General features: G+C 51.5%; 18 non-coding genes across 18 annotated transcripts; all 18 read left to right on the top strand.

Annotated features, from left to right (window-relative positions):
- Positions 1–662: 662 nt before the first annotated feature.
- On the top strand, positions 663–744 carry Trnal-uag. The gene has a single exon. It is a non-coding gene; the product is annotated as a tRNA-Leu (tRNA).
- Positions 745–1,189: 445 nt separating this feature from the next.
- Trnae-cuc lies at positions 1,190–1,261 on the top strand. The gene has a single exon. It is a non-coding gene; the product is annotated as a tRNA-Glu (tRNA).
- A 386-nt stretch (positions 1,262–1,647) lies between these two features.
- Positions 1,648–1,719, top strand: Trnah-gug. The gene has a single exon. It is a non-coding gene; the product is annotated as a tRNA-His (tRNA).
- Positions 1,720–2,466: 747 nt separating this feature from the next.
- Positions 2,467–2,548, top strand: Trnal-uag. Its single transcript has one exon. It is a non-coding gene; the product is annotated as a tRNA-Leu (tRNA).
- A 445-nt stretch (positions 2,549–2,993) lies between these two features.
- Trnae-cuc lies at positions 2,994–3,065 on the top strand. Its single transcript has one exon. It is a non-coding gene; the product is annotated as a tRNA-Glu (tRNA).
- Positions 3,066–3,451: 386 nt separating this feature from the next.
- On the top strand, positions 3,452–3,523 carry Trnah-gug. Its single transcript has one exon. It is a non-coding gene; the product is annotated as a tRNA-His (tRNA).
- Positions 3,524–4,270: 747 nt separating this feature from the next.
- On the top strand, positions 4,271–4,352 carry Trnal-uag. The gene has a single exon. It is a non-coding gene; the product is annotated as a tRNA-Leu (tRNA).
- Positions 4,353–4,797: 445 nt separating this feature from the next.
- Positions 4,798–4,869, top strand: Trnae-cuc. Its single transcript has one exon. It is a non-coding gene; the product is annotated as a tRNA-Glu (tRNA).
- A 386-nt stretch (positions 4,870–5,255) lies between these two features.
- On the top strand, positions 5,256–5,327 carry Trnah-gug. The gene has a single exon. It is a non-coding gene; the product is annotated as a tRNA-His (tRNA).
- A 747-nt stretch (positions 5,328–6,074) lies between these two features.
- Positions 6,075–6,156, top strand: Trnal-uag. The gene has a single exon. It is a non-coding gene; the product is annotated as a tRNA-Leu (tRNA).
- Positions 6,157–6,601: 445 nt separating this feature from the next.
- On the top strand, positions 6,602–6,673 carry Trnae-cuc. The gene has a single exon. It is a non-coding gene; the product is annotated as a tRNA-Glu (tRNA).
- A 386-nt stretch (positions 6,674–7,059) lies between these two features.
- Positions 7,060–7,131, top strand: Trnah-gug. Its single transcript has one exon. It is a non-coding gene; the product is annotated as a tRNA-His (tRNA).
- Positions 7,132–7,878: 747 nt separating this feature from the next.
- Trnal-uag lies at positions 7,879–7,960 on the top strand. The gene has a single exon. It is a non-coding gene; the product is annotated as a tRNA-Leu (tRNA).
- A 445-nt stretch (positions 7,961–8,405) lies between these two features.
- On the top strand, positions 8,406–8,477 carry Trnae-cuc. The gene has a single exon. It is a non-coding gene; the product is annotated as a tRNA-Glu (tRNA).
- Positions 8,478–8,863: 386 nt separating this feature from the next.
- Positions 8,864–8,935, top strand: Trnar-gcg. The gene has a single exon. It is a non-coding gene; the product is annotated as a tRNA-Arg (tRNA).
- A 747-nt stretch (positions 8,936–9,682) lies between these two features.
- Trnal-uag lies at positions 9,683–9,764 on the top strand. The gene has a single exon. It is a non-coding gene; the product is annotated as a tRNA-Leu (tRNA).
- A 6,420-nt stretch (positions 9,765–16,184) lies between these two features.
- Trnah-gug lies at positions 16,185–16,256 on the top strand. Its single transcript has one exon. It is a non-coding gene; the product is annotated as a tRNA-His (tRNA).
- Positions 16,257–17,003: 747 nt separating this feature from the next.
- On the top strand, positions 17,004–17,085 carry Trnal-uag. The gene has a single exon. It is a non-coding gene; the product is annotated as a tRNA-Leu (tRNA).
- The last annotated feature ends 2,195 nt before the right edge of the window (positions 17,086–19,280 follow it).

Here is a 19,280-nt window from a genome sequence, read left to right as displayed (position 1 = left end):
AGGCCGCAGTTAGCACTACCACTTCATCCCCAACACGTAATGTCGCCTCCCAGAGCGCAGACGTCCGCTGCTGTCTGTAGTCGAAAAGGGCAGTCGTTTGAAGTGCGATGGATGAGCAGCCAGTCCCAGCAGAACAGGAAGCTGTGGCGTGCACTGTTTCTACAAATGCTAGGAACACTGGCGCACCAAGCAGCGCATGTAGCGTGGCCGAGCGCTTTAAGGCGCTGGTTTAAGGCACCAGTCTCTCTGTAGGCGCGGTTTCGAATCCCGTAGCTGCCGGGGGTTTTGATGTGATCGCGTTAACCTGCCGCTTTTCCTTCAAGTGTAACCTCCTTGAGCTCACATATGTTTGATACATGGAGCATTCTAGCTCCGCCTGACAGTTACAGCTACGATACTTTAGTGGTTAAGGAAAGCGCAGGTTCGAAACCTGGTCACGGCACGAAAACGTCTCTTGACGCTGTCTCCTTAACTGCGACAGCTACAGACAAGTGGCGTCGCTACCATACGGCGGGCACGGCTTTTTCTTGCCGTGGATGGCCTAAAGAGACGCTTCCAGTGGGAGAGCAGCGGAAATACATGGCACGGCGATTGCCAAGATACTTCCATTTCGAAGTGATCTTTGTAGTACAAACGAAACGTTTTGCCGCTGCTGATCCAACGGTAACGTGGCCGAACGGTATAAGGCGCTGGTTTTAGGCACCAGTCTCTCCGGAGGCGTTGGTTCGAATCCCACCGTTGCCACTTTTTACGTCTCATTTTTGTGCCGTTGCGGTGTGTCCTCGTGGGGTAGGACGCAGCTCTTGTGACGCGCGTGTTGTGTAGGTAGCGTGGCCGAGCGGTCTAAGGCGCTGGTTTCAGGCACCATTCTCTTCGGAGGCGTGGGTTCCAATCCCACAGCTGCCGAACGTGTAATGTTTCCTGTGTCGAAGGCAGATGCACTCATTGCCCGCAAAGGAAACAGCACAACAAGGCGTGAGCGTCTGCTTGGTGAATTGTCGTAGAACAGTGCGTGGTGCAACGACAGGATTTCTAGGCACCTTTTGCTCTCATCATTGCTGGCGTTCGTCTCCACGAAATGCGTCCGGAGCACGCCGTTCTATAACGCGAGAGAGTGGATTTTTTACAGTTGTCGTCAGTTAACCGTGGGCGGCTGCTGCGTTCGCTGGAAAGAGCACTGCCGTCGTTGTCCGGTGTGGTCTAGTGGCTAGGATACCTGGCTCTCACCCAGGAGGCCCGGGTTCGATTCCCGGTACCGGAATTGCGCGTTTTTGTTGCTCCTCCTATGCGACTTGTCTCGACTTTGCTCGACTGACGCTACGCTGACGCGTGCAGAAAGCTACGTTAAGTATGACTCGCGGCAACACCTGACGGCGAGAGAGATGCGGCGTCTATCCACTTGTTATCGAGCCACATACCGGTACCTGTAGTCAAGAGGCTTGGAGGACTGCAAGACATTGCCACGGAGGTGAATGCAGCTAACCACTGTAGTTAGAGTCCTGACAGCGCAGGCACGTTCATTTGCTCGTATACATGTGATGGAGACCGTGTCTGACACTGCTGTGGCGTACACCTTGGCCTAGGCTTTGCTGGGTATCGCCACTTGCATTGCAGCCAGCTGCCTTCGCGGGCGCCTCCGTGGCCATGGCCGTGATCGTCTAGTGGTTAGGACATTGCGTTGTGGCCGCAATAACCCAGGTTCGAATCCTGGTCACGGCAATTTTGAAAGTTTTGCCTTGCTGCCGTTGCAATGGCGAGTACTCGAAATGACAGTACTCTCTTGATTTTTTCACTCGTGTTCCGCAGGCCGCAGTTAGCACTACCACTTCATCCCCAACACGTAATGTCGCCTCCCAGAGCGCAGACGTCCGCTGCTGTCTGTAGTCGAAAAGGGCAGTCGTTTGAAGTGCGATGGATGAGCAGCCAGTCCCAGCAGAACAGGAAGCTGTGGCGTGCACTGTTTCTACAAATGCTAGGAACACTGGCGCACCAAGCAGCGCATGTAGCGTGGCCGAGCGCTTTAAGGCGCTGGTTTAAGGCACCAGTCTCTCTGTAGGCGCGGTTTCGAATCCCGTAGCTGCCGGGGGTTTTGATGTGATCGCGTTAACCTGCCGCTTTTCCTTCAAGCGTAACCTCCTTGAGCTCACATATGTTTGATACATGGAGCATTCTAGCTCCGCCTGACAGTTACAGCTACGATACTTTAGTGGTTAAGGAAAGCGCAGGTTCGAAACCTGGTCACGGCACGAAAACGTCTCTTGACGCTGTCTCCTTAACTGCGACAGCTACAGACAAGTGGCGTCGCTACCATACGGCGGGCACGGCTTTTTCTTGCCGTGGATGGCCTAAAGAGACGCTTCCAGTGGGAGAGCAGCGGAAATACATGGCACGGCGATTGCCAAGATACTTCCATTTCGAAGTGATCTTTGTAGTACAAACGAAACGTTTTGCCGCTGCTGATCCAACGGTAACGTGGCCGAGCGGTATAAGGCGCTGGTTTTAGGCACCAGTCTCTCCGGAGGCGTGGGTTCGAATCCCACCGTTGCCACTTTTTACGTCTCATTTTTGTGCCGTTGCGGTGTGTCCTCGTGGGGTAGGACGCAGCTCTTGTGACGCGCGTGTTGTGTAGGTAGCGTGGCCGAGCGGTCTAAGGCGCTGGTTTCAGGCACCATTCTCTTCGGAGGCGTGGGTTCCAATCCCACAGCTGCCGAACGTGTAATGTTTCCTGTGTCGAAGGCAGATGCACTCATTGCCCGCAAAGGAAACAGCACAACAAGGCGTGAGCGTCTGCTTGGTGAATTGTCGTAGAACAGTGCGTGGTGCAACGACAGGATTTGTAGGCACCTTTTGCTCTCATCATTGCTGGCGTTCGTCTCCACGAAATGCGTCCGGAGCACGCCGTTCTATAACGCGAGAGAGTGGATTTTTTACAGTTGTCGTCAGTTAACCGTGGGCGGCTGCTGCGTTCGCTGGAAAGAGCACTGCCGTCGTTGTCCGGTGTGGTCTAGTGGCTAGGATACCTGGCTCTCACCCAGGAGGCCCGGGTTTGATTCCCGGTACCGGAATTGCGCGTTTTTGTTGCTCCTCCTATGCGACTTGTCTCGACTTTGCTCGACTGACGCTACGCTGACGCGTGCAGAAAGCTACGTTAAGTATGACTCGCGGCAACACCTGACGGCGAGAGAGATGCGGCGTCTATCCACTTGTTATCGAGCCACATACCGGTACCTGTAGTCAAGAGGCTTGGAGGACTGCAAGACATTGCCACGGAGGTGAATGCAGCTAACCACTGTAGTTAGAGTCCTGACAGCGCAGGCACGTTCATTTGCTCGTATACATGTGATGGAGACCGTGTCTGACACTGCTGTGGCGTACACCTTGGCCTAGGCTTTGCTGGGTATCGCCACTTGCATTGCAGCCAGCTGCCTTCGCGGGCGCCTCCGTGGCCATGGCCGTGATCGTCTAGTGGTTAGGACATTGCGTTGTGGCCGCAATAACCCAGGTTCGAATCCTGGTCACGGCAATTTTGAAAGTTTTGCCTTGCTGCCGTTGCAATGGCGAGTACTCGAAATGACAGTACTCTCTTGATTTTTTCACTCGTGTTCCGCAGGCCGCAGTTAGCACTACCACTTCATCCCCAACACGTAATGTCGCCTCCCAGAGCGCAGACGTCCGCTGCTGTCTGTAGTCGAAAAGGGCAGTCGTTTGAAGTGCGATGGATGAGCAGCCAGTCCCAGCAGAACAGGAAGCTGTGGCGTGCACTGTTTCTACAAATGCTAGGAACACTGGCGCACCAAGCAGCGCATGTAGCGTGGCCGAGCGCTTTAAGGCGCTGGTTTAAGGCACCAGTCTCTCTGTAGGCGCGGTTTCGAATCCCGTAGCTGCCGGGGGTTTTGATGTGATCGCGTTAACCTGCCGCTTTTCCTTCAAGTGTAACCTCCTTGAGCTCACATATGTTTGATACATGGAGCATTCTAGCTCCGCCTGACAGTTACAGCTACGATACTTTAGTGGTTAAGGAAAGCGCAGGTTCGAAACCTGGTCACGGCACGAAAACGTCTCTTGACGCTGTCTCCTTAACTGCGACAGCTACAGACAAGTGGCGTCGCTACCATACGGCGGGCACGGCTTTTTCTTGCCGTGGATGGCCTAAAGAGACGCTTCCAGTGGGAGAGCAGCGGAAATACATGGCACGGCGATTGCCAAGATACTTCCATTTCGAAGTGATCTTTGTAGAACAAACTAAACGTTTTGCCGCTGCTGATCCAACGGTAACGTGGCCGAGCGGTCTAAGGCGCTGGTTTTAGGCACCAGTCTCTCCGGAGGCGTGGGTTCGAATCCCACCGTTGCCACTTTTTACGTCTCATTTTTGTGCCGTTGCGGTGTGTCCTCGTGGGGTAGGACGCAGCTCTTGTGACGCGCGTGTTGTGTAGGTAGCGTGGCCGAGCGGTCTAAGGCGCTGGTTTCAGGCACCATTCTCTTCGGAGGCGTGGGTTCCAATCCCACAGCTGCCGAACGTGTAATGTTTCCTGTGTCGAAGGCAGATGCACTCATTGCCCGCAAAGGAAACAGCACAACAAGGCGTGAGCGTCTGCTTGGTGAATTGTCGTAGAACAGTGCGTGGTGCAACGACAGGATTTGTAGGCACCTTTTGCTCTCATCATTGCTGGCGTTCGTCTCCACGAAATGCGTCCGGAGCACGCCGTTCTATAACGCGAGAGAGTGGATTTTTTACAGTTGTCGTCAGTTAACCGTGGGCGGCTGCTACGTTCGCTGGAAAGAGCACTGCCGTCGTTGTCCGGTGTGGTCTAGTGGCTAGGATACCTGGCTCTCACCCAGGAGGCCCGGGTTCTTTTCCCGGTACCGGAATTGCGCGTTTTTGTTGCTCCTCCTATGCGACTTGTCTCGACTTTGCTCGACTGACGCTACGCTGACGCGTGCAGAAAGCTACGTTAAGTATGACTCGCGGCAACACCTGACGGCGAGAGAGATGCGGCGTCTATCCACTTGTTATCGAGCCACATACCGGTACCTGTAGTCAAGAGGCTTGGAGGACTGCAAGACATTGCCACGGAGGTGAATGCAGCTAACCACTGTAGTTAGAGTCCTGACAGCGCAGGCACGTTCATTTGCTCGTATACATGTGATGGAGACCGTGTCTGACACTGCTGTGGCGTACACCTTGGCCTAGGCTTTGCTGGGTATCGCCACTTGCATTGCAGCCAGCTGCCTTCGCGGGCGCCTCCGTGGCCATGGCCGTGATCGTCTAGTGGTTAGGACATTGCGTTGTGGCCGCAATAACCCAGGTTCGAATCCTGGTCACGGCAATTTTGAAAGTTTTGCCTTGCTGCCGTTGCAATGGCGAGTACTCGAAATGACAGTACTCTCTTGATTTTTTCACTCGTGTTCCGCAGGCCGCAGTTAGCACTACCACTTCATCCCCAACACGTAATGTCGCCTCCCAGAGCGCAGACGTCCGCTGCTGTCTGTAGTCGAAAAGGGCAGTCGTTTGAAGTGCGATGGATGAGCAGCCAGTCCCAGCAGAACAGGAAGCTGTGGCGTGCACTGTTTCTACAAATGCTAGGAACACTGGCGCACCAAGCAGCGCATGTAGCGTGGCCGAGCGCTTTAAGGCGCTGGTTTAAGGCACCAGTCTCTCTGTAGGCGCGGTTTCGAATCCCGTAGCTGCCGGGGGTTTTGATGTGATCGCGTTAACCTGCCGCTTTTCCTTCAAGTGTAACCTCCTTGAGCTCACATATGTTTGATACATGGAGCATTCTAGCTCCGCCTGACAGTTACAGCTACGATACTTTAGTGGTTAAGGAAAGCGCAGGTTCGAAACCTGGTCACGGCACGAAAACGTCTCTTGACGCTGTCTCCTTAACTGCGACAGCTACAGACAAGTGGCGTCGCTACCATACGGCGGGCACGGCTTTTTCTTGCCGTGGATGGCCTAAAGAGACGCTTCCAGTGGGAGAGCAGCGGAAATACATGGCACGGCGATTGCCAAGATACTTCCATTTCGAAGTGATCTTTGTAGTACAAACTAAACGTTTTGCCGCTGCTGATCCAACGGTAACGTGGCCGAGCGGTCTAAGGCGCTGGTTTTAGGCACCAGTCTCTCCGGAGGCGTGGGTTCGAATCCCACCGTTGCCACTTTTTACGTCTCATTTTTGTGCCGTTGCGGTGTGTCCTCGTGGGGTAGGACGCAGCTCTTGTGACGCGCGTGTTGTGTAGGTAGCGTGGCCGAGCGGTCTAAGGCGCTGGTTTCAGGCACCATTCTCTTCGGAGGCGTGGGTTCCAATCCCACAGCTGCCGAACGTGTAATGTTTCCTGTGTCGAAGGCAGATGCACTCATTGCCCGCAAAGGAAACAGCACAACAAGGCGTGAGCGTCTGCTTGGTGAATTGTCGTAGAACAGTGCGTGGTGCAACGACAGGATTTGTAGGCACCTTTTGCTCTCATCATTGCTGGCGTTCGTCTCCACGAAATGCGTCCGGAGCACGCCGTTCTATAACGCGAGAGAGTGGATTTTTTACAGTTGTCGTCAGTTAACCGTGGGCGGCTGCTACGTTCGCTGGAAAGAGCACTGCCGTCGTTGTCCGGTGTGGTCTAGTGGCTAGGATACCTGGCTCTCACCCAGGAGGCCCGGGTTCTTTTCCCGGTACCGGAATTGCGCGTTTTTGTTGCTCCTCCTATGCGACTTGTCTCGACTTTGCTCGACTGACGCTACGCTGACGCGTGCAGAAAGCTACGTTAAGTATGACTCGCGGCAACACCTGACGGCGAGAGAGATGCGGCGTCTATCCACTTGTTATCGAGCCACATACCGGTACCTGTAGTCAAGAGGCTTGGAGGACTGCAAGACATTGCCACGGAGGTGAATGCAGCTAACCACTGTAGTTAGAGTCCTGACAGCGCAGGCACGTTCATTTGCTCGTATACATGTGATGGAGACCGTGTCTGACACTGCTGTGGCGTACACCTTGGCCTAGGCTTTGCTGGGTATCGCCACTTGCATTGCAGCCAGCTGCCTTCGCGGGCGCCTCCGTGGCCATGGCCGTGATCGTCTAGTGGTTAGGACATTGCGTTGTGGCCGCAATAACCCAGGTTCGAATCCTGGTCACGGCAATTTTGAAAGTTTTGCCTTGCTGCCGTTGCAATGGCGAGTACTCGAAATGACAGTACTCTCTTGATTTTTTCACTCGTGTTCCGCAGGCCGCAGTTAGCACTACCACTTCATCCCCAACACGTAATGTCGCCTCCCAGAGCGCAGACGTCCGCTGCTGTCTGTAGTCGAAAAGGGCAGTCGTTTGAAGTGCGATGGATGAGCAGCCAGTCCCAGCAGAACAGGAAGCTGTGGCGTGCACTGTTTCTACAAATGCTAGGAACACTGGCGCACCAAGCAGCGCATGTAGCGTGGCCGAGCGCTTTAAGGCGCTGGTTTAAGGCACCAGTCTCTCTGTAGGCGCGGTTTCGAATCCCGTAGCTGCCGGGGGTTTTGATGTGATCGCGTTAACCTGCCGCTTTTCCTTCAAGTGTAACCTCCTTGAGCTCACATATGTTTGATACATGGAGCATTCTAGCTCCGCCTGACAGTTACAGCTACGATACTTTAGTGGTTAAGGAAAGCGCAGGTTCGAAACCTGGTCACGGCACGAAAACGTCTCTTGACGCTGTCTCCTTAACTGCGACAGCTACAGACAAGTGGCGTCGCTACCATACGGCGGGCACGGCTTTTTCTTGCCGTGGATGGCCTAAAGAGACGCTTCCAGTGGGAGAGCAGCGGAAATACATGGCACGGCGATTGCCAAGATACTTCCATTTCGAAGTGATCTTTGTAGTACAAACTAAACGTTTTGCCGCTGCTGATCCAACGGTAACGTGGCCGAGCGGTCTAAGGCGCTGGTTTTAGGCACCAGTCTCTCCGGAGGCGTGGGTTCGAATCCCACCGTTGCCACTTTTTACGTCTCATTTTTGTGCCGTTGCGGTGTGTCCTCGTGGGGTAGGACGCAGCTCTTGTGACGCGCGTGTTGTGTAGGTAGCGTGGCCGAGCGGTCTAAGGCGCTGGTTTCAGGCACCATTCTCTTCGGAGGCGTGGGTTCCAATCCCACAGCTGCCGAACGTGTAATGTTTCCTGTGTCGAAGGCAGATGCACTCATTGCCCGCAAAGGAAACAGCACAACAAGGCGTGAGCGTCTGCTTGGTGAATTGTCGTAGAACAGTGCGTGGTGCAACGACAGGATTTGTAGGCACCTTTTGCTCTCATCATTGCTGGCGTTCGTCTCCACGAAATGCGTCCGGAGCACGCCGTTCTATAACGCGAGAGAGTGGATTTTTTACAGTTGTCGTCAGTTAACCGTGGGCGGCTGCTACGTTCGCTGGAAAGAGCACTGCCGTCGTTGTCCGGTGTGGTCTAGTGGCTAGGATACCTGGCTCTCACCCAGGAGGCCCGGGTTCTTTTCCCGGTACCGGAATTGCGCGTTTTTGTTGCTCCTCCTATGCGACTTGTCTCGACTTTGCTCGACTGACGCTACGCTGACGCGTGCAGAAAGCTACGTTAAGTATGACTCGCGGCAACACCTGACGGCGAGAGAGATGCGGCGTCTATCCACTTGTTATCGAGCCACATACCGGTACCTGTAGTCAAGAGGCTTGGAGGACTGCAAGACATTGCCACGGAGGTGAATGCAGCTAACCACTGTAGTTAGAGTCCTGACAGCGCAGGCACGTTCATTTGCTCGTATACATGTGATGGAGACCGTGTCTGACACTGCTGTGGCGTACACCTTGGCCTAGGCTTTGCTGGGTATCGCCACTTGCATTGCAGCCAGCTGCCTTCGCGGGCGCCTCCGTGGCCATGGCCGTGATCGTCTAGTGGTTAGGAAATTGCGTTGCGGCCGCAATAACCCAGGTTCGAATCCTGGTCACGGCAATTTTGAAAGTTTTGCCTTGCTGCCGTTGCAATGGCGAGTACTCGAAATGACAGTACTCTCTTGATTTTTTCACTCGTGTTCCGCAGGCCGCAGTTAGCACTACCACTTCATCCCCAACACGTAATGTCGCCTCCCAGAGCGCAGACGTCCGCTGCTCTCTATAGTCGAAAAGGGCAGTCGTTTGAAGTGCGATGGATGAGCAGCCAGTCCCAGCAGAACAGGAAGCTGTGGCGTGCACTGTTTCTACAAATGCTAGGAACACTGGCGCACCAAGCAGCGCATGTAGCGTGGCCGAGCGCTTTAAGGCGCTGGTTTAAGGCACCAGTCTCTCTGTAGGCGCGGTTTCGAATCCCGTAGCTGCCGGGGGTTTTGATGTGATCGCGTTAACCTGCCGCTTTTCCTTCAAGTGTAACCTCCTTGAGCTCACATATGTTTGATACATGGAGCATTCTAGCTCCGCCTGACAGTTACAGCTACGATACTTTAGTGGTTAAGGAAAGCGCAGGTTCGAAACCTGGTCACGGCACGAAAACGTCTCTTGACGCTGTCTCCTTAACTGCGACAGCTACAGACAAGTGGCGTCGCTACCATACGGCGGGCACGGCTTTTTCTTGCCGTGGATGGCCTAAAGAGACGCTTCCAGTGGGAGAGCAGCGGAAATACATGGCACGGCGATTGCCAAGATACTTCCATTTCGAAGTGATCTTTGTAGTACAAACGAAACGTTTTGCCGCTGCTGATCCAACGGTAACGTGGCCGAGCGGTCTAAGGCGCTGGTTTTAGGCACCAGTCTCTCCGGAGGCGTGGGTTCGAATCCCACCGTTGCCACTTTTTACGTCTCATTTTTGTGCCGTTGCGGTGTGTCCTCGTGGGGTAGGACGCAGCTCTTGTGACGCGCGTGTTGTGTAGGTAGCGTGGCCGAGCGGTCTAAGGCGCTGGTTTCAGGCACCATTCTCTTCGGAGGCGTGGGTTCCAATCCCACAGCTGCCGAACGTGTAATGTTTCCTGTGTCGAAGGCAGATGCACTCATTGCCCGCAAAGGAAACAGCACAACAAGGCGTGAGCGTCTGCTTGGTGAATTGTCGTAGAACAGTGCGTGGTGCAACGACAGGATTTGTAGGCACCTTTTGCTCTCATCATTGCTAGCGTTCGTCTCCACGAAATGCGTCCGGAGCACGCCGTTCTATAACGCGAGAGAGTGGATTTTTTACAGTTGTCGTCAGTTAACCGTGGGCGGCTGCTGCGTTCGCTGGAAAGAGCACTGCCGTCGTTGTCCGGTGTGGTCTAGTGGCCAGTTCCGCTTGAGACGCGACAGCGATCGGACGTGCTGTGTATTTGATCCGCCGTTTCCCTCGGGTTGTGACTATTTACCTTCTGTGTGTGACGTTTCTTTGTCTTCTTTTCTTCGTTGTTTCGTCGACTTAGTGTTTGTGTTGTGTCTTGTGTTGCCTAGCGGCTTTTGCCGCATTAATTAAGTGTTATGGCTTCCCGGTTGTTTCCGCGGAAGTGTACTCTCAGTTTTCAGTTTAACAAGGCCACCAGGAATGTTCAACCAACTTCGTTGGAAATTCACGAATGGATTGTGGATACGATTGGCATTACATCGGACCAGGTACATACGGCGTATTTTGACACAGAACTTTACTGCTTTTTTGTGAAATTGTTGAACCCGGTTTTGCTAGATAAGATTTTACTTAAACATGGTGAGCAAGTGTCGTTCCGTCATAGAGATGGTTCTGTTAGCAGTGTTACTGTTTCAAATGCGGAAATTACGTATACCACAGTTCGGGTTTATAATTTACCCCCTGAAGTTGAAAACAGTTATCTCAAGGAAGCTTTGCTTGGTTATGGTACCGTTCGATCAATTCGACATGAACGTTGGTCTGCACAACATAAGCTACAATGTTATAATGGTATCAGATCGGTTGAAATGCATATTAAGTCGAATATACCGTCCCATCTGGTTGTATGTGGTTATCGTGTTCATCTTACTTATGAGGGGCAAGTTGGTACGTGTTTTCTATGTAATGAAAATGGTCATGTTCGTGCTAATTGCCCTAAGCGGGTGTTTGTGCTTAAAAATGGGCTAGCACAACGCCGCAAATTAACGGTTGCCGATCTTGTGCCAGCAGCTTCCTCCACTGTCTCGTGTCAGCCTCCTGCAGTAGATTGTTCACAACGGGTGACACCTTCCTCTGATGCAGGTTTTCCCCCGTTACCCACTCGCCCAGATGTATCGGCTGCTTCTACACCGATCCCGTCTGTTTCCAATAACAAACGCCGTCGTGCTAGTGATACCGGTAGCACTGATGACGAAGCTGCTGTTTCGCAGCCGGTTAGCGAATCTGACGAGAGACTTCCGGAATCTCCCTTGCTTGTTTTGGATTCTGTTCCCACTGTGTCTCCTGCTTTGCCTGATGACGTCAAACCTGGTGCCACGATGTCGGCGCAAGAGCCCCAACATTCGGTCGAGGTGGTGTTGACATCCCTCCCGACACAGGCATCACAACATGTTGACGACCCTTCGGTGCAGACAGCTGTTTGTCGGAAAATCGCTTCTAGAACTGCGCGCTCCGCTTCAGCGGATTCCAAACCTATCTCTCCACCTCCTACACTTCCAATACCTACACCTTCTGATGCCGGTGCCGATGTTCCTGATGCAGTTTTCCCCTTGCTTGCTCCTTCTTCAGATTCCTCTCACCCTGCTAATCCTTCGGATGCCTTGGTTGACGTGCCTGATCTCGAACCCCCCACTCCACCTGCTCTTGACTCTGGTGTGCATCAGATACGCCGTCGGGTGAAAGTGCCCCCCAATCTTCACGCGGTGCGGAAAAAACACAAGCATGCAAAGGATGACTCTGATTCCGTTGATTCCGGGCAATCACCCTCTGCCATGTCTGATGTTGATGATCTGGATGTAGTTGCTTCTAATGTGGTGTAATTAGGGTTCATTTTCCCTTTTTTGGTTGATGTTGCAGGCGTACACGTTTATTACCTTAAATATAAATAGCATTCAATCTGCTCTGAAGTTAGCGTCTCTGCAGCAGTTCATTTATGACTCTGCAGCTGATGTTGTTTTCCTGCAGGAAGTCTCCGTTGCACACCTGTTTGTTCCTGGCTTTCGCACTATTATAAATTTTGCGCCTGAGTTTTCCACAGGTACTGCCTTACTAATTCGTGACGGTATCCCCGTTACCGAAATTGAGCTCTTAGACTCGGGAAGGGGTATTGGTTGTCGGTTATTTGACACCACCTTGGTTAATATTTACGCCCCCTCTGGTTCCAGCAAACGGCAGGAAAGGTCTCGTTTTTATAAAGAGGATCTGATTTATCTTTTACGCAAAAATCCTGCGACTTTGATATTGGGGGGTGATTTTAATTGTGTATTACAAGCTAAGGACCAATCCCCTCATTTTAATTATTGTTTCGAGCTACATTCTCTTGTACGTCAACTACGACTACGCGATGCGTGGGAGGTTAAACACCCCACTTTAGTTAAATTTACATTTTTTACTGCCACGTCAAGTAGTCGACTGGACCGATTGTATATTTCTGATCCCCTTAGTGTTTCTGTTTTAAATGTAGATGTAATTCCAGCCAGTTTTACGGATCATTGTGCCCTTGCGGTTATAATTAATTTGGAACGTCAGCCTCTTAAACTTTATCGGCCACTGTGGAAATTAAATGTCTCCTTGCTCGATGACCCTGACATCGAACCTCTAATACAGACGGCGTGGGACATGTGTTTACGTTCTCTGCGATACTATCCGTCTAAGCTTCACTGGTGGATCCACTGTGCGAAGCCAAAACTACGTCGCACTTAAATGTCCTACAGTTATAATAGAGCGCGAGATCTGAAACTGACTTTTGAGTATTATTATTCGGTGCTTCGCGAACTTTATGATACTCCTCGAATGACATGTGCCCACCTTTCTGAGGTTCGGAAAATTAAAGCCAAGCTCCTTAGTATTAAACGGCTTCAGATGGAAGGATTGAAGATTAAATCTAAGCCGCCGTCCACCTTAGCACATGAAATGACTTCCATGTACCATCTGTTTCGTCACCACAAGAACCGTCGACGTGTATTGATTGACGGCCTTATGGCAGCTAATGGTCGCCGGCTTACCTTACAGAATCAAATAACCCATGAACTTACCTTATACTATGAGACCTTATATGCTGTGGCTGATTCTGATCCGCTTGATGTTGACGAGATTTCAACTGCTATCCCATCAGTTTTAACAGAGGACCATAATATGGAATTTTTAGCTCCTTTTACTGCAGACGAAATTTCAGCTTTCATTGCTTGTTCACCATCTCACAAATCTCCTGGTCCGGATGGCCTTCCTAAGGAGTTTTTTGTTCGCTTTTGGACTATTATAGGGCCGGTTTTTACGGATATAGTAAATGAAATTTTGAATGGTGGCACAATTCCAGCCGATTTCAAGAGAGGTACGGTTGTCCTGATACCGAAATCTGCTGGTTTGAAGACAGCTAGTGACTTTCGTCCTTTAACCCTTTTAAATTTTGATTATAAGACGGCTGCTAGGGCTGTTAATGCACGTCTATCCCTCTTGCTTACACCTGTGATAACTCCTTGTCAAAGCTGCTTTCCGGGGCGCTCCATCTTGACGCCTCTGGCGGGGTATCGTGATATTGTGTCGATTGTCGCTGTCACCAATATTTCCTGTGCGCTTTTATTTGTTGATTTTAGTAAGGCTTTTGATCGTGTGTCCCATTCGTTTTTAGAGCTTCTGCTGCGCCGACTCGGTTTTAATGAAAAGGCGCTGCTGGTTCTTAAGAATATGACGACTGGCATTTCTGCTAAGATTGACATTAATGGACAGCTGACGAAGGTCATTGATATTAAACGTGGCGTCCCGCAAGGTAGCCCTTTATCCATGACCCTTTATGCTCTCTCCCTTCAACCACTCCTCACACGTCTCAACTCGACACTTCGTGGTCTTACGATCTCTGGGGTTACCCAGACAGCAACAGCTTATGCTGATGATTTGGTTGTTTTACTTCGTTCCTCCGCAGAAGTGCCGCCGTTGAAAATGGAACTGGATAAATTTTCTGCGGCCTCAGGTTCTCGTATCAACCCCCGTAAAAGCAAACTCCTGAATTTGCGGGGCTTTGAACATGTGGTTGTTCCGTGGGTTACGGCTGTTGAACATCATACACATTTAGGTATCTATCTTGAACGGTGTCCTCTTCGTATGGCTGCGAAAAATTGGCAAGTGGCCATTTCCAAGCTTCAAGGTGTTTTATTCGAACACTCATGGCGTTCGATACCGATACTGCAAAAAAAGCATGTATTAGACACTTATGTTTTATGTAAAGTATATTACGTTGCTCAGTTGTTTCCGCTTCCCAGAATGCAGGGTGCAAAAATGGTCCAGCTTATTAACAGATATATTTGGCGGGGGCACATTTTTAAATTACGTTGTGATGTTCTTACGAAGCCGCGACTTGAGGGCGGCTTGTCGTTCACCGATGTCCGTGTCAAGGCTGCTGCCCTTTATGTTAAGCGCACCCTCCATCTTTTATTTTCTGAGTCCCCGACTGTTACTTCGCGATTATTCCATGTCGTTCGTCCTGCGAGCTTGTCACCGCCTATTAACGTAGGGCCTCTAAATGCGAAGCTACGGCATGTTCGGGACTTCTACATTGAGATTAGTTATCTGGATCTCCACTTACAACGTAGTCCTGTTTTTACTACGCGAACACTGCTTGACAAATGGCACAGGTCTTCTTCTTCCATCCCGATTGTTTTACAATATCCCCGTTTTCATTGGCGTCACATATGGACGAATATCAGCTTACCCGTTCATTCCGCAGCTGTTGCCTCCCTATGGTATAAGGTAGTTAATCAGCTGATTCCTACGAACGAACGACTTCATCGTATAGGTTTAAGTGTCACTCCGCTTTGTCAAACGTGTGGTTGTATTGATACACTCCCACACCGATTTACCTGCGCTGACCGTCTTCGCATGTGGTACTGGCTGCGCCGACAATTGGCGTTACTCACCAGAAGCTCGGAATCAGCTTTTACAACTGATATTCTCTGCTGGCCGGACACGGTTTTTTATCCCCGGACAAAGAACAACACCATTATGTGGCTTCTTGGCCGTTACATTTTTGCAGTGGTTGATGGTGATGGTATTTCCGATTTTATTTCGTTTACTGGTTACATGCTTCATGAGTACTGGACGCAACAATCTTTCCCACATCTTAAGAGGGACTTTGCGAATATGCTCAGTGTTGTTTTCGAAAAGCAGGGGATTGGTTAAGTTTCCACTTCTATTGCTCGCTCCTGCGCCAGTTGCATTAATGGCGCCGGTATAGGGGGATACTGATCTCACTTCATGATAGGGGAGACATTCACGCTAGCTCTTAGTTACTTTGCCTTCCTGCCAAGCTTTCACCTGTTTAGTTAGACAACGCATAAATAAGCCCCGTGTCCACATATCAGTATCATGCGACTCCGAACCAAAGACAGTTACTACGTACTGGTGCCACTGTGCTTCAGTGCAGGGAGGAGGAGACGTCATGGCCAGGCCTCGGGATTCGACCCCTGCCCAACGCGCCTCCACCGCGCTGCACTGGGTCATTACAATGGTTTAACACAAAGACAAAAAAAATGGATAAAAAAAAATGGATAAGGCATAAAAAAAAAAGGGGGGGTTAAGGCGTCCGTTAAAAAAACAAAAAAAAAAAAAAAGTGGTTAAGACGTCTGACTTGAAATCAGATTCCCTCTGGGAGCGTAGGTAAAAAAAAAAAATAATAAAAAAAAAAAAAAAGTGGCTAGGATACCTGGCTCTCACCCAGGAGGCCCGGGTTCGATTCCCGGTACCGGAATTGCGCGTTTTTGTTGCTCCTCCTATGCGACTTGTCTCGACTTTGCTCGACTGACGCTACGCTGACGCGTGCAGAAAGCTACGTTAAGTATGACTCGCGGCAACACCTGACGGCGAGAGAGATGCGGCGTCTATCCACTTGTTATCGAGCCACATACCGGTACCTGTAGTCAAGAGGCTTGGAGGACTGCAAGACATTGCCACGGAGGTGAATGCAGCTAACCACTGTAGTTAGAGTCCTGACAGCGCAGGCACGTTCATTTGCTCGTATACATGTGATGGAGACCGTGTCTGACACTGCTGTGGCGTACACCTTGGCCTAGGCTTTGCTGGGTATCGCCACTTGCATTGCAGCCAGCTGCCTTCGCGGGCGCCTCCGTGGCCATGGCCGTGATCGTCTAGTGGTTAGGACATTGCGTTGTGGCCGCAATAACCCAGGTTCGAATCCTGGTCACGGCAATTTTGAAAGTTTTGCCTTGCTGCCGTTGCAATGGCGAGTACTCGAAATGACAGTACTCTCTTGATTTTTTCACTCGTGTTCCGCAGGCTGCAGTTAGCACTACCACTTCATCCCCAACACGTAATGTCGCCTCCCAGAGCGCAGACGTCCGCTGCTCTCTATAGTCGAAAAGGGCAGTCGTTTGAAGTGCGATGGATGAGCAGCCAGTCCCAGCAGAACAGGAAGCTGTGGCGTGCACTGTTTCTACAAATGCTAGGAACACTGGCGCACCAAGCAGCGCATGTAGCGTGGCCGAGCGCTTTAAGGCGCTGGTTTAAGGCACCAGTCTCTCTGTAGGCGCGGTTTCGAATCCCGTAGCTGCCGGGGGTTTTGATGTGATCGCGTTAACCTGCCGCTTTTCCTTCAAGTGTAACCTCCTTGAGCTCACATATGTTTGATGCATGGAGCATTCTAGCTCCGCCTGACAGTTACAGCTACGATACTTTAGTGGTTAAGGAAAGCGCAGGTTCGAAACCTGGTCACGGCACGAAAACGTCTCTTGACGCTGTCTCCTTAACTGCGACAGCTACAGACAAGTGGCGTCGCTACCATACGGCGGGCACGGCTTTTTCTTGCCGTGGATGGCCTAAAGAGACGCTTCCAGTGGGAGAGCAGCGGAAATACATGGCACGGCGATTGCCAAGATACTTCCATTTCGAAGTGATCTTTGTAGTACAAACGAAACGTTTTGCGGCTGCTGATCCAACGGTAACGTGGCCGAGCGGTCTAAGGCGCTGGTTTTAGGCACCAGTCTCTCCGGAGGCGTGGGTTCGAATCCCACCGTTGCCACTTTTTACGTCTCATTTTTGTGCCGTTGCGGTGTGTCCTCGTGGGGTAGGACGCAGCTCTTGTGACGCGCGTGTTGTGTAGGTAGCGTGGCCGAGCGGTCTAAGGCGCTGGTTTCAGGCACCATTCTCTTCGGAGGCGTGGGTTCCAATCCCACAGCTGCCGAACGTGTAATGTTTCCTGTGTCGAAGGCAGATGCACTCATTGCCCGCAAAGGAAACAGCACAACAAGGCGTGAGCGTCTGCTTGGTGAATTGTCGTAGAACAGTGCGTGGTGCAACGACAGGATTTGTAGGCACCTTTTGCTCTCATCATTGCTGGCGTTCGTCTCCACGAAATGCGTCCGGAGCACGCCGTTCTATAACGCGAGAGAGTGGATTTTTTACAGTTGTCGTCAGTTAACCGTGGGCGGCTGCTGCGTTCGCTGGAAAGAGCACTGCCGTCGTTGTCCGGTGTGGTCTAGTGGCAGTTCCGCCGCGGCCGCGGCCGTGTGCAGACGTGCGGTGGTGGTCGCTTCGCCTGTGCTTAAGAGCGCACGCAGCTGTTGGTATTGTAAGTACTACTTCACGAAAGTGATGGAGGATGAGTTGAGACGTTACACGCTACGATTTGGATTTCCGTATGGCTATGCTCGACCACAGGTTCACGAACTTATTGACTGGTTTTTCGATCGATTAGGACTGCGAGATGATGAAGTTCTTGGGTTTTCGTATGATTTTCTTGCGAACGCTGTTTATGTAAAATTGATTAGTGACGATCCTTGCGTTCGTATTATGACCCTCACGGAAGGCACTGCGGATTTTGTGAATTCTAAAGGCGAAATTTGTAAAGTATCTGTTAGTCATGCTGGACTAGGGCTACGAACCGTCCGTATATTTAATCTGCCTTTCGAAGTTAGCTTCGATAGAATTCGGCAAGCTTTGTCTCCCTACGGTAATGTCTTGCAAATTCATGCCGAGCAATGGAGGGGTTACAAACATTTCAATGTTGATAACGGCGTTCGGAATGCGAAAATTGATTTAACGAAGCACATCCCGTCCAACATTTTGGTGCAGGGTTTTCGCGCGCTGGTGATGTACGAAGGACAACCGCGAACTTGCGTAATATGTGGTTCTACCGACCATTTAAAATCTGCTTGTCCCCGTGTCCGGGCGGGTCGCCGAGGAATGCAACATCGTCTTACACCTCTCGATGGGCACGATGGCAATCGGTTGTCTTACGCGCAGACATTGATGGAGTCGCCTACGACACAACCGACGCTCCACCAACAGGCTGCGGTGACCCCAGACGCCGGCGCGGTCATTGTCAACAACTCTGTGGCAACCCCCGAATGTCCCGTTCGTAGTGATGTCACCGATATCGACGGCCACGCTGCACACCTGCAGGTTTCCCCGACTGTCGGCCTTCGTGCCGACCATGCAGGACCGACTCCCGTCCCTACTCCAACTACGTCCGTCGAGCTGAAACAGTTGTCGGATGGTGGCGAGAGGTCGCGCGTTTCTTGCCCCCCTGACGTTGCGCCCCCCACGCCCCTCCCTCTCGGCAGTGACCTATCTGAGGAAGGGTCTACACACAGCCTCTTGACGGACGTCAAAACCGTTTCTGACGCCGACGCACCTCCCCCAAGAACTGGGAAATCTAAGCGGTCGGCACGGAAGCAGAGTGCGGAGGAGATCCGCACTCTGGAAAAGAAACTGCAGCGCACTATAAAGCAGATCCGAAAAGACGGCAGTGAACGCGGCGGCACAGATGAAATGGGTTCCGTCGCGCGCCACGTGGGGGAGGCCGATATGGAGATGCATGTCGACCGTCCGAGTCCTGAGCTGATGGATATTGGCCATCAGCATACGCCGGCCGAGAAGTCTTGGGCAGACGAAAGTGAATAACACGGACCCTTTCTATCCCCACCATGCAAGATTATAAACTTGCCACAGTTAATTTGAATAGGATTGCATCCGATGTCAAACTTAAATGCTTGACCGACTATCTATATGCCGCCGATATAGATATAGTTTTCTTTCAAGAAGTTGTGTCCCCCAAGGTTGGAGAAATACCTGGGTATGATGCCATATTAAATCTTGGCACTGAGGCGGGCACTGCGATTTTATTCAAAGCTGGCATCGCTTACCAACCTACAGCGATTTTAGAAACGGGACGCGGCATTGCCGCCCAATTACAGGATTTGCTTCTCCTGAACG

This window comes from Schistocerca piceifrons, chromosome 1 (genome assembly GCF_021461385.2).
Source record: "Schistocerca piceifrons isolate TAMUIC-IGC-003096 chromosome 1, iqSchPice1.1, whole genome shotgun sequence".
In the NCBI taxonomy this organism is placed as follows: Eukaryota; Metazoa; Arthropoda; class Insecta; order Orthoptera; family Acrididae; genus Schistocerca; species Schistocerca piceifrons.
Note: the sequence above shows the minus strand (reverse complement) of the source record. Positions and strands in the feature narration are given on the sequence as shown.